The 12515-nt window shown below is 33.3% G+C and overlaps 1 protein-coding gene across 1 annotated transcript in view; it reads right to left on the reverse strand.

The window, feature by feature from the left end:
* CCDC178 (coiled-coil domain containing 178) overlaps window positions 1-12515 on the reverse strand; it is a 310727-nt gene that overhangs the window by 155339 nt on the left and 142873 nt on the right. The gene's annotated exons all lie outside the window — the stretch shown is intronic.

Genomic DNA, 12515 nt, shown 5'->3' on the forward strand with positions numbered 1-12515 from the left:
TTAATCTATCAAAAGGCATAATGTTGACCCAACATTCTGGATACTTCTTAGAATTTTAGTAGCATTTGTGGGAGACATTTACTGCTTATCAAATATCCATGGGCTGCCCCACATTTCTCAGTGCTATGGCAATTTGGGAGGGCCATGAGTCTAATTCTGACCATGAATGGAAGAAACATAAATCAGTTTGCGGCCAAGACGTTTCATAGATGCTATTTGACCCTCCAGCTTTCTCTTCCACTCTAGCTTTCTCTTCCACTTCATGGAGTCCTTTTATTAAGATGGTAGAGCCAGAGATGAAAATGAACTAGAGCCTTCGTTACTTTATAGAAGTGAACTCCCCTGAAGAGTCTCAGAGGTTCATTGACTTTTTTAGAAATCAACATTTGTAGTTGTAAGGCACTGATATCTGGAAATCATTACTGGAGAATACACTAATCCATCCTGATAATCAATACTAGGAATTGATATAAGTAGGTGACTACTGTTAAAAACAAAAACAAACAAACAAAAAAAAACCCTGAAGCAAAATATATCATATTTGATGAGTAGTTTGGCAGAGGCAGAAAAAATTATGATTCAGTAAGTGGCCCAATATTTAATAATGCTGTCACCTTTGATAACTTGCAGTGCTGACCCCGTGAGCAACGAGCTCTCGGGATCTCCAAACTTTGGGAAATGGAAACTTAGAAGTGTGTGTTGGTTGGCAAAATGTTACAAAGTAGAGATTATTTAGTAAAAAATATCTCAATCTGAAAGTAGAAATTTGGGGAAAATCACAGAATCATAAACCTCAAACAGTAAGAGATAAAACTGGAAAAGCCCTTGAGAGACAAAAGCCTGTTATCAGTTAACCTGGGCAGCAAAGATCAGATTGAGAGAGTGGCCTCCTCACCTACATTAACACCATCACCTATGAATATGCCTCAGGGAAAAAGTGAAACTAAGACTGAGACTTTCTATCCTGAAAGTGACAGCCTCAAGATAGCCCTCCTTAAACTTAGAAGGGCACGGAATGTGAAAACAAAAAAATAAGCATTTGAGAATGGCTCAAACCTAACTATGGGTATGATTCCTAGAAATCAAAGTGACCAGTAGCATGAAGCCTTCCGGGCTTTTGAGAGTCACAATGAAAAAAAAAAATATACTCATCAGGCCTATGATATGTGACCGTTTCCAGACCTTGACTTCTACCTTCCTTCCACAGGCAAAACCTTAAGAGAGCTGTGCAGCCACAATGAGACCAGTAAAGACATGACTAAGAAACATCTTAAAAACCAGGAGAAACTCACAAAACCTCAAAGAACAATGAGCAAGATAGTCCTCCAAGAGACCACATCTAGCAGCAGATCCCACCCCCAGACTTGAGGAATCTTTGCAATGTCAGCCTAGCAAGATTTTGATATATCAGAATTGCTGTGAATCAGGGACTACTGGATATCTCGAACCCTTTCTTTCCCTTTCTTGAATGTGTTTACTGCTCATTTTCTATCCTATTTCCACAATTAAAAAATTGAGCACCATGGAGCTGAGAAGAGGCAGATAATTTCTCTTTGTATTTAATCAGTTTGAATTTAAAAATATGTCATAATAGCCAGAAACCTTGTACTCTGAGCTTGATACAATGATTAGGTGGAATTTTAATTGGTTTTCTTGGGACAAGTCACAATAATGGAGCAAAAGGACATTTTCGTAATCAGAAGGGAAAACTGTGACAGTGAGAATTGCTGTTCACTGAATACTCAAGTGTGACCCCCCTCTCCCAAAACCCCACATCTGCTATTTCCCTACCTTCTTCCTGGAAGCCACATATCTAGTTCTGGCAAATGTGCTGTGAATGGAAATGATATGAATAACTTCTTTGCTAAAATATTTAAGAGCCAATGTGCCATCCTTGTGACCTCTTCCCCTGTCAAGGTAATTATATAGGCCTCGTGTTGAGATGGAGGATTTTTAAGATGGAAGCAATCTGGATTGTCACATGGAGGAAATCTGCCCAGGGGAGTAACCTGAATCTGCAGTGGGAAGTATAATACCCTCTAAAAATATCAACATATTTTGGAATCCAGAAATAATATGGTTAAATATTAACAAATTTAGGGTTCTTAGAAAGTTGGAAGTTAAGTACCTTTAGCAGTGAGAAGATTAATAAGAACAGTCAGTTTGTACCCCCAAATTCCAGAAATGCTAAAATGTTGGAAGTATCAGGTACCTAAGAATGTGAGGAGACATGTGTGAATTAAAAAGAAAAAGAAAAAGAAAAACCCACAAGAGGATCAGCTGGAAGTCTTCAGAAGCTCTGAAGACCCCAGAATTCTTTCCTCACCCATGTTATCAGAGGAGATTTCTCTCTAGCTCAAGTTTAGAAGGTTGTTATCTACAGAGGCTATCAGAGGGACTTTGGTCTGGACGACAGACACCAGGCATATCAGAGAGCTACATTAAATATAGAGAAATAATGGAGGGCTATATTCTGAATAATGCAATCTCCATCTCCCTTTCCTCTCCGACCTATCAGCCTTCAATTATACAAATCTCCCTTCTCCCTACTTCTCACAAGCATGAGATTGAATTATTTGAAGAAACTGAGCAAACTGAAAGACTTCACATTTGAACATTCCCACAATGGCATGGCTTGCCCACATTAAGCACTATGTGCTAAAAACCCACCAGTCAAAAACAATTAAAAAATAAAACACACCAATCAACAAGCCATAACCACAGCCTTCGAGATTATTTTACCACTTTTCACCAAAAGACAGTGGATTACCAGATAGATATATGAGAATAACACAAAAGAGAGAACTAAAACAGGGACCAAATCCACATATAACAGATTTTGAAGAAAATAACTCCCTCACCCCTAAAATTTGTAATTTATTTTCTTAGAGATAAAAGAAGTTCTGAAAAACAGGCAGTCCTCTTAGAAATTTAAATGAAAACATTTCTTTAAATTAAAAAAGGGCTGAAAGGCAAAGTTGAAGGCATCACTCAAAAAACAGAACAAAATTTTTTAGGAAATAATCAATTGAGGAAAACCATCATCCAAAAAAACTTGTTTTTTTTTATTTTCATATCTGTCAAATTGGGATAATAATAGCAATAATAATAATTAATAATAATAATAATGATAATCCATTAAACACCCTACAGTGAATATCCAGCTAATGTAGTTGTTATAAGGATAAAATTAATTAAATGAGTTAGTCTGGGTACTTAGAAACATGCCTGCCACAAAATAAGCACTCAATAAATATCACAATTAGTATCAATAGCAGTTTCACTTTTAAGGTGAAGATACCTATTCCTAAAACAGGAAGAGGAGTAAAAAGAATGGGGAGCATGGTATAAGGAAGTTATCTACAAAACACAAGAAAATGTCTCCAAACTAAGGGCCTGTGTCTTGAGATTTAAAATGCCCACCTGCTATTCAATAAAATTAATGAACACAGACCTGTGCTAAAAAAGATCACTGTGAAATTTCACAACACTAGGAATAAAGTGAAAATCTAAATGCTTCCAGAAAGGAGGAGAAAAGGAGGAAAGTAATAAGTCTGTACAAAGGATCAGTAACTGGAATGGCATCAGAATTCTCAGTGGCCAGAAAACAACAGAAGCCAGAAAATAATGGCTCAAAATTATGAGGGTAAATTCTTGCTAATCTAGACCTCTATACTCGGAGCATTATCAATCAAGACCGAGGATAAACTAAAATCATTTTCAAATATGCAAGGTGAGTAGCTTTAAAAAAATGGTTGCCATAGGTTGCAGGTTCTCCAATCAAAATACAGCATCTCTTTCTCCACCCCTTGACTCTAGGTCAGGCCATGTGACTGTTTTGAATAATGAGACATGAGGAAACACGATACAAGCAGAGGTTCAAAAATTGGTAGTAAACTGGGTCTTCCTTTCTCTTGCCTCTGCAACCCCAGAGACCATACATAAAGAAGCGGAGGCTAGCCTCCAAGGGTTACAGGCCATGTCAATGGGAATGGGGTGACGCTTCAGGCATCTCAGCCATCCCAGCTGAGGTCTCCAATATGGGAGTGAGGCAATTCTAGATTCTCTAGATTCTCACACCTGAAGAACCAAAACAGCTGACAATTATTTTAAGCCACTCAATTTTGGGGTGGATTGTTACACAACAAAAGTTAATGGATAGACCCTCAAATTTTCTCACGAAGCATCTAGGAATGTACACCTCCAAACAAACAACAAAAAAAGTGGATATAGTTGGTTCCAGGAAGTTGGTTCCAGGAAGCAGTGGATACAACACAAGGGAGTAGCAAAGAATTCAAAGAGTGACTTTGAAAGGCAGACACAGGACAATAGTTAAGCAGGGAAAACGAGGGGCAATGAGTCAGATGAGATAGGAGAGGGATTACAGGAAGGCATCCTCCGAGGAAAAAAAAAATCACAGATTTGAATTAATTTAGGTGATAAAACTAGGCACAAAAAGAGGCAAGAAAAAAAGAAAGATATACAAGAAAGGGAAAGTTTTCATGCTATATGCTTTGAACCAGTTGAGAAGAATAATTTCATTGGCATAGTAATGTAATACAGAACAAAAAGAAGAAAGTAGAGTAGAAGGTTGTTATTTAGAAATAGAGTAAAAAAGATTTTAAAGTTGTTGCTTATTTAGTAAGGAGGGGCAACGTGAGGTATGAAAGAGTAGGGCAGGAAACCCTTGCTTTTAGAACACAATTACATTTTTTGATTTATGTAAACATATTACTTTAGAAGAAAATTAAATTTAAAAATAGGTCAAGAGTCAAAGAAACATATACCAAGAAAAAAAATCTGACTAAACTTATGTCTTCTCTGTCTCATATCTATGTCTATGTTTATGTCTATGAATCTTATATGTAAAAGTCTATACTTCTTTAAAAAAATTCTGGCCAAATTTTCATAAATAAATGGTAAGCATTTAAACACTTTGAACTTGTTTTTCCCTTGCTAGTAATAATGAAGAAATAAATAGAAGCAAAATATATATTTACAAAAAATTTTTATCACAGTATTTTTGTAAGAACAAAACAATTTGGAAGTCACATAAAAATATAAGAACAGAAAAGAGGTAATAGCATATATTTATATTTAAATGTTTTGCAATTTTAAGCAGTCATAATTTTGAAGACTAATAACATAAGGATAGGTGAGTTTAAACTACAACAAGGCAGCACTGAGAATAATATATCCAGTATTACACATAATTTGTAAATAATATGTGTGGTGTATGTATATAACGTTAGATGGAAAGATGATTTTATTATTGTCTCGTCTATACTTTCCAAATGATCAAGGATTTTGTATCAGAATATTACAAGAAAATATACACTATTTAATATTTAACTTATAAATAATTTTATAAAATCATGTCTTTATAAAACTCAACAACCATTTCATGGAAAAGTATAAAAATATAACGGGAACTAGTTCTGTTTCTGGTTAATGTCAGCATAACTTCCTGTAGATAGTAATTATCTATGGACACAATATGAAAATCAAATAAAGGCACTAAAGACTGACCAAAAAAAAAAGGGCAGAAACTGAAAGAAATGAAAAAAGATCCTTGTTGACACAGATTTTTCTTGGAAGACAACTTGCAGTCAGGCAAAACAAAAATTAATACAATTAAAAGATAAGAGTATCCAAATCTGTACAAAGTCCAACAAACAAAAATTGTAGCTCAGAGAAAAAATGAAAGTTAGACCATAGAAATAGACTTCAAGATAACTTGGGTGACAGAGAAAGATTTTAAACATCTGTTAATAAATATATCAAGGAATTAAGGAAAAGATGGAGATAATGAGTAAAAAAAAATGGGAAATTTCAATAGAGAACAATAAAAATATGGAAATACGAAAAATGTGGATAAGCTAAATACTCTAAAGAGTGGAGTTTGTTAAACTCAACTACACACTGCCTACATAAGATAAACTTTAAATATAAAGATAGAAAAACAAAGTAAAAGGATAGAAAAAAAATTACCATGCAGATGACATAAAGAAATCAGTATGGCTATATTAATATCAGACAAAGTATACATCAAGATAATGAAGGACAGTTCATAAAGATAAAGGGGTGAACTGATTAGGAAGATAAAACCATCATAAATGGGTATGAATCTCTACTATAGCTTCAAAATACATGATGTAAAAGCTGAGAGAACTAAAAAGGAACTAGAAAATCTATAGCCACAATTAGAGATTTTAAAACCTTTTTTATTGGTAATTGATAGAACAAAAATCACTAAGTTTATAGAATTTTTGAACAACAACATTGAGATTTATAAACTGATGCCTCTAACAACTACGGAATATATACTCTTTTCAAATATACAATGAACTTCCACCAAAATAGATAATATGCTGTACTATAAAGTCTCAGTAATTAAAAAATTAATTTTTAAAGAATGTTCTGTGATCATCATAGGCTTACTTATAAACCAATGACACTAAGATATCTAGAAAATCCTCAAACATTTGTGAATTAAACAACATACTTCTAAATATCCCTTGGTCAAAAAAGAAAAAGATAAAATATCAAAATCTGTGTGGTGTACCTAAAGCTATTCTTAGATAATACTTTTATAACATTAGATATTTGTATCAGAAAAAAAAAGAGAAAGGTTTAAAATCAATGACCTAAGTTTTCATTTTAAGAAGCTAGAATAATTAACAGAAATTTAACCCAGAGTAACTAGAATAAGGAAAATAGTAAGAGGAGAAATCCAACTGAAAACATACAGTAATCTAGAAAATTCCAAGTACATCACATCCTGGTGGTCTAATTTAAAATGAAAAAAATATATATTTATTAAGAAAATCAGAGTAACAAATATTAAGTGTTCTTTAAACTGTTTATCTCAAATATTGGCTATCTCAACAAGTTTTTGATAAATACTTTGTGGGAGATATTTGACGGTTTACCTCTTATGAGATCCTGATGAGAGGATAATCTGCATCGTGGATTAAAAATGAAGACATTGAGCCTGTGGACAGAGCTAGTGTTTACATGAAGACCAGAAGCAGAGACTAGCCCACCCAGACGTGGAAAGGATGAGGAGGCATAAAAGTTCCTCAAGCACTGGGGGGATTTCATGGTGGTTAACTGATTAAAAGGTTGATGCTCTATGCTTAGTTGTACATATGATGAGGCATTTCAAATGCTTTTTATAAGGAACTATGTAAGATATGGAAGTTTTATTTAAAAATGCTGACAATATTTCAAGAGAAATCTTTACTAAAAGAAGCAAGTGACAATGGTTATCACTGGGGATACAGAGCATGTGGAAATATAAATGTTTAGTCAACTAAACAGCTTTTCTCTTAAATTATCTATAATATATGTGGAAATCTCTCAGCAAAATTACTGGGGATATAAAGAAGTAGTGTTGATTTTTCTATACGTGATTTTAATTTTTGTTTCACCGTTTCTGGGCTGTTCCAAAGTATCCCTAAAGTGTGTGTGTGTGTGTGTGTGTGTGTGTGTGTGTGTGTGTGTGTGTGTGTGTGTGTGTTCTTCTTATTACAAGACCTCATCTTTCATTTATCCCCTCTTCCCCAAAAATACAAGGTAGTGAATTGTTTAGGACAGTATAGAGTTAAAAGATTCTGGCAGGAGATGGAGTTATGGGCAGAGATAAAGGTCTCCATTATAGGAGTTTGTGATGTTGCTTTTTAAAAGAAGTACCTGAGACAAGAATAAACTGGGCAAGATTTCCCAGATTCCTTGCTCCCGCCGTAATACCTGCATCGGCAACAAAAGAGCTCATAAAATCTAATTCGAGGAACAGTACAGTAAACATCTTATCCTTATAATTATCCTAGAAACGAGGGAGATAGGTTAAAACTTTCCATCCACAATACACGGATTCATAGCAGTCTACACAGAATTTAAAAAAAAAAAGTTGGTTCAAGAAATCAATATGATGGCCAGGTACCTTTTTTGGTTTTAAACATGTCTAGAAATGCTTTCTTAATAATAATAATAATAATAATAATAATAATTAATAATAAAAAAATGTTCCAAAGAGTACCAGAATATAGCATTCTTTCCTCTCAGACATATTTTTAATTTCTATGGTTGATCTCTAATTTAAACCAAGAAATATTTCTACTTAAGTCTTCCCAGTCAAACACATTGACAAATGTTATTTACTGCCTCTGAGTTTCCTAGATACAAGCAATTTCACTCCTCTAGAAATATTTTAAGTTAAGTATTAATAAAACCAATTAAATCTCTCCAGTCCTAAGCAGTTATTAGGTTCTATGTTTCCTGCAACCCTGTTTTGTTAATGACTAATACAGTTCTGGTCTCATCAAAATAGTGCAGAATAGTCTTAAACTAAGACTAATATGCTAGAAAACATTGTCTTTTAAATCGCTTTTAATATTATAAAATATCAGCATAATTTCTTTTCTTTTTATAAAATCTATCTAACAATTGTTTCCTTTTTAAAAGACACATAGTTGTTTTACAAAATCTTTCTGTGACCAGTATAATATTCCTGTTCTTGAGACATTACGCTGACTTTCTATAGCATCCTATATTGATTTTAAGATCTCGCTTATGGCTTTTTAGGCATTTCATGGTTTAAATATTCTATACCTTTCAGATTGATTACTTCTATATTATCTGTCACTTTTTTTACTGTGAGAGCAGGGGCTGCTTTCTGCTCTGTTGTCACAAATGGATTCCCATGAGGCTAACACTTTTCATGCATCTTGCTAACAGAAATTGCTACTTCTTGAAGTAAGTAATTCTGAGCCTCTTATAGCTTTATAAAACATAGGTGTAACATTATTTCCACTGGATTTGAAATGCTCACTTATCTGAGGGTTTGTTCTTAGACTAACTGAAATGATTTTGGAGAAGCTTTTGTAAACACTGGCTGTATTTGCTTCTCGATAATAGTGCTGCTTTTATCTACTTCCCTTTCTTAAAAGTCAAACAAGTAGATATATTTTTTGTAATTCAACAGCTGTTTAAATCATTTTCTTATTATTGATCTCAAGACTTTTCTAATATTATTTGTGTACATTTCCTAATGTGGATGACTGTATTTCCATGATGCAGTCTGATTTGCCAAGGTTCTCAGTAATCTTAATGGTATGTTTTCCTTCTTTCCTAAGAAAATATGAAAATTCTGGTAGCCCCACAATTTCCTCAACAAAGGCCTGCCTTAAAACCACAGTGGTACAAAACTGATTGTTAATTGAGAATTTAATATTTTGTACTTTCTTTCCATAAAGTTAGCTAAGACAATTAAAATTTAAACTTCATGTGTTCTAAAACGGCAATTTAAAATGAGCTTAATTTAGGTATTTAAGAATTAATATTTTCATAAACAGTAACCATTTCAATTTAGAAAAAGGAAAATGTTAGAACTATTGATATTTTAGTGCCAAATATTATGATTCCCATAAATTAAACCTCATTATTATAAAGGATATTTCATGGAATTACACAATGTGGGAACTAAAGGGTCTTTCAAGATCATCTAATCCAAATTGTTTATTTAAAAGACAAAGAATAATTTTTTTAAGGTCAATTTTTTAGTGAAAGGAGTAGAAACTTGAATGCTATTTTTTGTATTCTAGGACTAGTGAATTTTCTCTACATTATTGGCAGAATAAAGACAAAAAAAGGGACATGACTATAGTTACATCTTTTTTTGGTCATGTGTGTTGCTTTCAGTTTTATATCCCACATATGAGTGAAGTCATATGATTTTCAACTTTTTCTGACTTATTTCTCTTAGCATGATTATCTCAATACGCATCCATGTGGTTGCAAATGGCAGTATTTCATCTTTTCTTATGGCTGAGTAATATTCCATTGCATATATGTGCCACGGCTTCTTTATCCAGTCACCTGTCATAGGACACTTCGGTTGCTTCCATGTCCTGGCCACTGTGGGGGGGGGGGGTGGCGGGGTGGGGTTGAATATCCAGAAGAGAGGTTGCTGGGTCATATGGTAATTCTACTCTTAGTTTTTTGAGGAACCTCCATATTGTTATCCATAGTGGTTGTACCTATTTACATTCCCACCAGCAGTGTATGATGGTTCCCTCTTATGCATATCCTCTCCAGTACTTGCTATTACTTATCCTGTTGATGACAGCCACTCTAACAGGTGTGAGGTGGTATCTCATTTGTGATTTTAGTATGCATTTCCCTAATAGCTAGTGAAGTTAAGCATCTTTTCATATATCTGTTGGTCATTTGTATGGTCTTCTTGGGAGAAGTGTCTGTTCAGGTCCTCTGTCCATCTTTTAATTGGATTGTTTGATTTTTATTGTTGAGTTGTATGAGTTTTTTATATATTTTGGATATTAGACCCTTATTGGAGGAACTGTTTGAAAATATATTCTCCCATTCAGGTAGTTGCCTTTTTGCCTTGTCGATGGTTTCTTTTGCTGTGCAGAAGCTTTTTAATTTGATATAGCTCCATTCATTTATTTTTGCTTTTGCTTTCCTTGCTTTTGAGATCAAATTCATAAAATCCTCTCTAAATCCAAAGTCCATGAGTTTAGTAACTACATTTTCTTCTATGCAATTTATTGTTTGAAATCTTATATTCAGGTCCTTGATTAATTTTGAGTTAATTTTGGTGTACAGTGATAGCAATTTACTTTCATTCTTTTGCATGTGGCTTTCCAGTTTTCCAGGTACCATTTATTGAAGAGGCTTTCCTTTCTCTATTGTATGTTTTTTCACTATTTTGTTAAAAATTATTTGCATATATGTATGGGGGTTTGTCTCTGAACTCTCAGTTCTATTCCGTTGGTCTGTGTGTCTGTTTTTCTGCCAATACATGATATTTTGATTACTGTCACTTTGCAGTATAATTTAAAGTCAGGCAGAGTGATACCTCTGGCCTTGTTCTTTTTTCTCAGGATTGCTTTGACAATTTAGGGTCTTTTGTGCTTCCATACAAATCTGATGATTTTTTGTTCTATTTCTTTAAAAAAGTGCCAATTAGATTTTGAATGGAGATTGCATTAAATATATATAATATTTCAGGTGATAAGGTCATTTTGACTATGTTGATTCTTCTAATACATGAACATGGAATATCTTTCCATTTCTTTGTGTCTTCTTCAATTTCTGTTAATAATATCTTATAGTTTTCAGTGTATAGGTCTTTATATGTTCTATTTTGTTTATTCATAGGTATTTCATTCTTTTTGTTGCAATTGCAAAAGGAATTTTTTTTTCATTTTTTTCTGAAAATTTATTGTTAGAATATAGAAACATGATGAATTTTTGAACATTGATTTTGTATCCTGAAAATGTACTGTATTTGTTTATTATTTCTAATAGTTTTTTTAGTGGAGTCATTAGGTTTTCTATATTGAGAATCATGCCATTTGCAAAAAGTGACAATTTGACTTCTTCATTCTCTCTTTGAATACCTTTTCTTTCTTTTTTTGCCTGATTGCTCTAGCTAGAACTTCCAATGTTGTATTAATAGTAGTTGTGACAGTGGACAACCTTGTCTTGTTCCCAAACTTAAAGGGAAGGTTTTTAGTTTTTCACCATTAACTATGATGTTAGCTGAGAGTTTGTCATATATTGTATAGCTAGACCTTAGAACATCTATAGATCTTAAAAGTTCTTATACTGCAAGGAAAACATTTTGTAACTATGTGAAGCAATGAACGTTAACTAAACTTATTATGGTAATCACTTCACAATACATACATATTTCAAGTTATTATGTTGTACACCAAACTTATACAATGTTTTAAGTCAATTGTATCAATAAAAAATAAAGCAAAACAAAAAAAACCCACAAGAATTTGGAAGAGAAGTTCTAAAATAAAACTTGTATTTATAGAAGTCCCAGGCTTACCTCCAACTTCAAAGGTGGTTTAGTTACTGAAAGTGCCTTATTTGAATGCAGAAAGTTTATGGACTCACAACCTGATATTATTTCCCTTTTTGTAACTGGATAGTGACAGCTAATTGTCATATGATAATTTTTAATAATCAGTATGCGTAATAAAAGGAATTCACCTTTTCATAAGTACAACGATCTTCTGAATAGATTCTGCAACATGAAATGAGAGAGGCCAGATGATTTATAATGGGTCGCAGTTATACATTTGTGGGTCACAAGTACTCTGTGGTAAATTTAATGAAAAGCAAAAGTGTAGAAACTGATAGTAACAATATGTAATTTGCCACTTGTGTGAATTTCTGTTGTAGAGGATTGTGTCATCTCATTCCTTTGTTGAGAAAATTACTGGCAGGAAAAAAAAAAAGTAAAATCTTCAGCCCTGCCTAAAGTATTTTATTGGATATTATTGTATTAGTTTATTAAAACTGTTGTAACAATTACCATAAATTTACAGGCTTAAAATGATACAAATTTATTCTTTTATAGCTCTGAAGGTCAGAAATCAGAAATAAGTCTTATTGGCTAAAACCAAGATGTCAGCATAGCTGGTACCTTTTGGAGGCTCTGGGAAAAGAATTTAGAGGCTACCTGCATTCCTTGGTTT

This window comes from Rousettus aegyptiacus, unplaced genomic scaffold (genome assembly GCF_014176215.1).
Source record: "Rousettus aegyptiacus isolate mRouAeg1 unplaced genomic scaffold, mRouAeg1.p scaffold_m13_p_12, whole genome shotgun sequence".
In the NCBI taxonomy this organism is placed as follows: domain Eukaryota; kingdom Metazoa; phylum Chordata; class Mammalia; order Chiroptera; family Pteropodidae; genus Rousettus; species Rousettus aegyptiacus.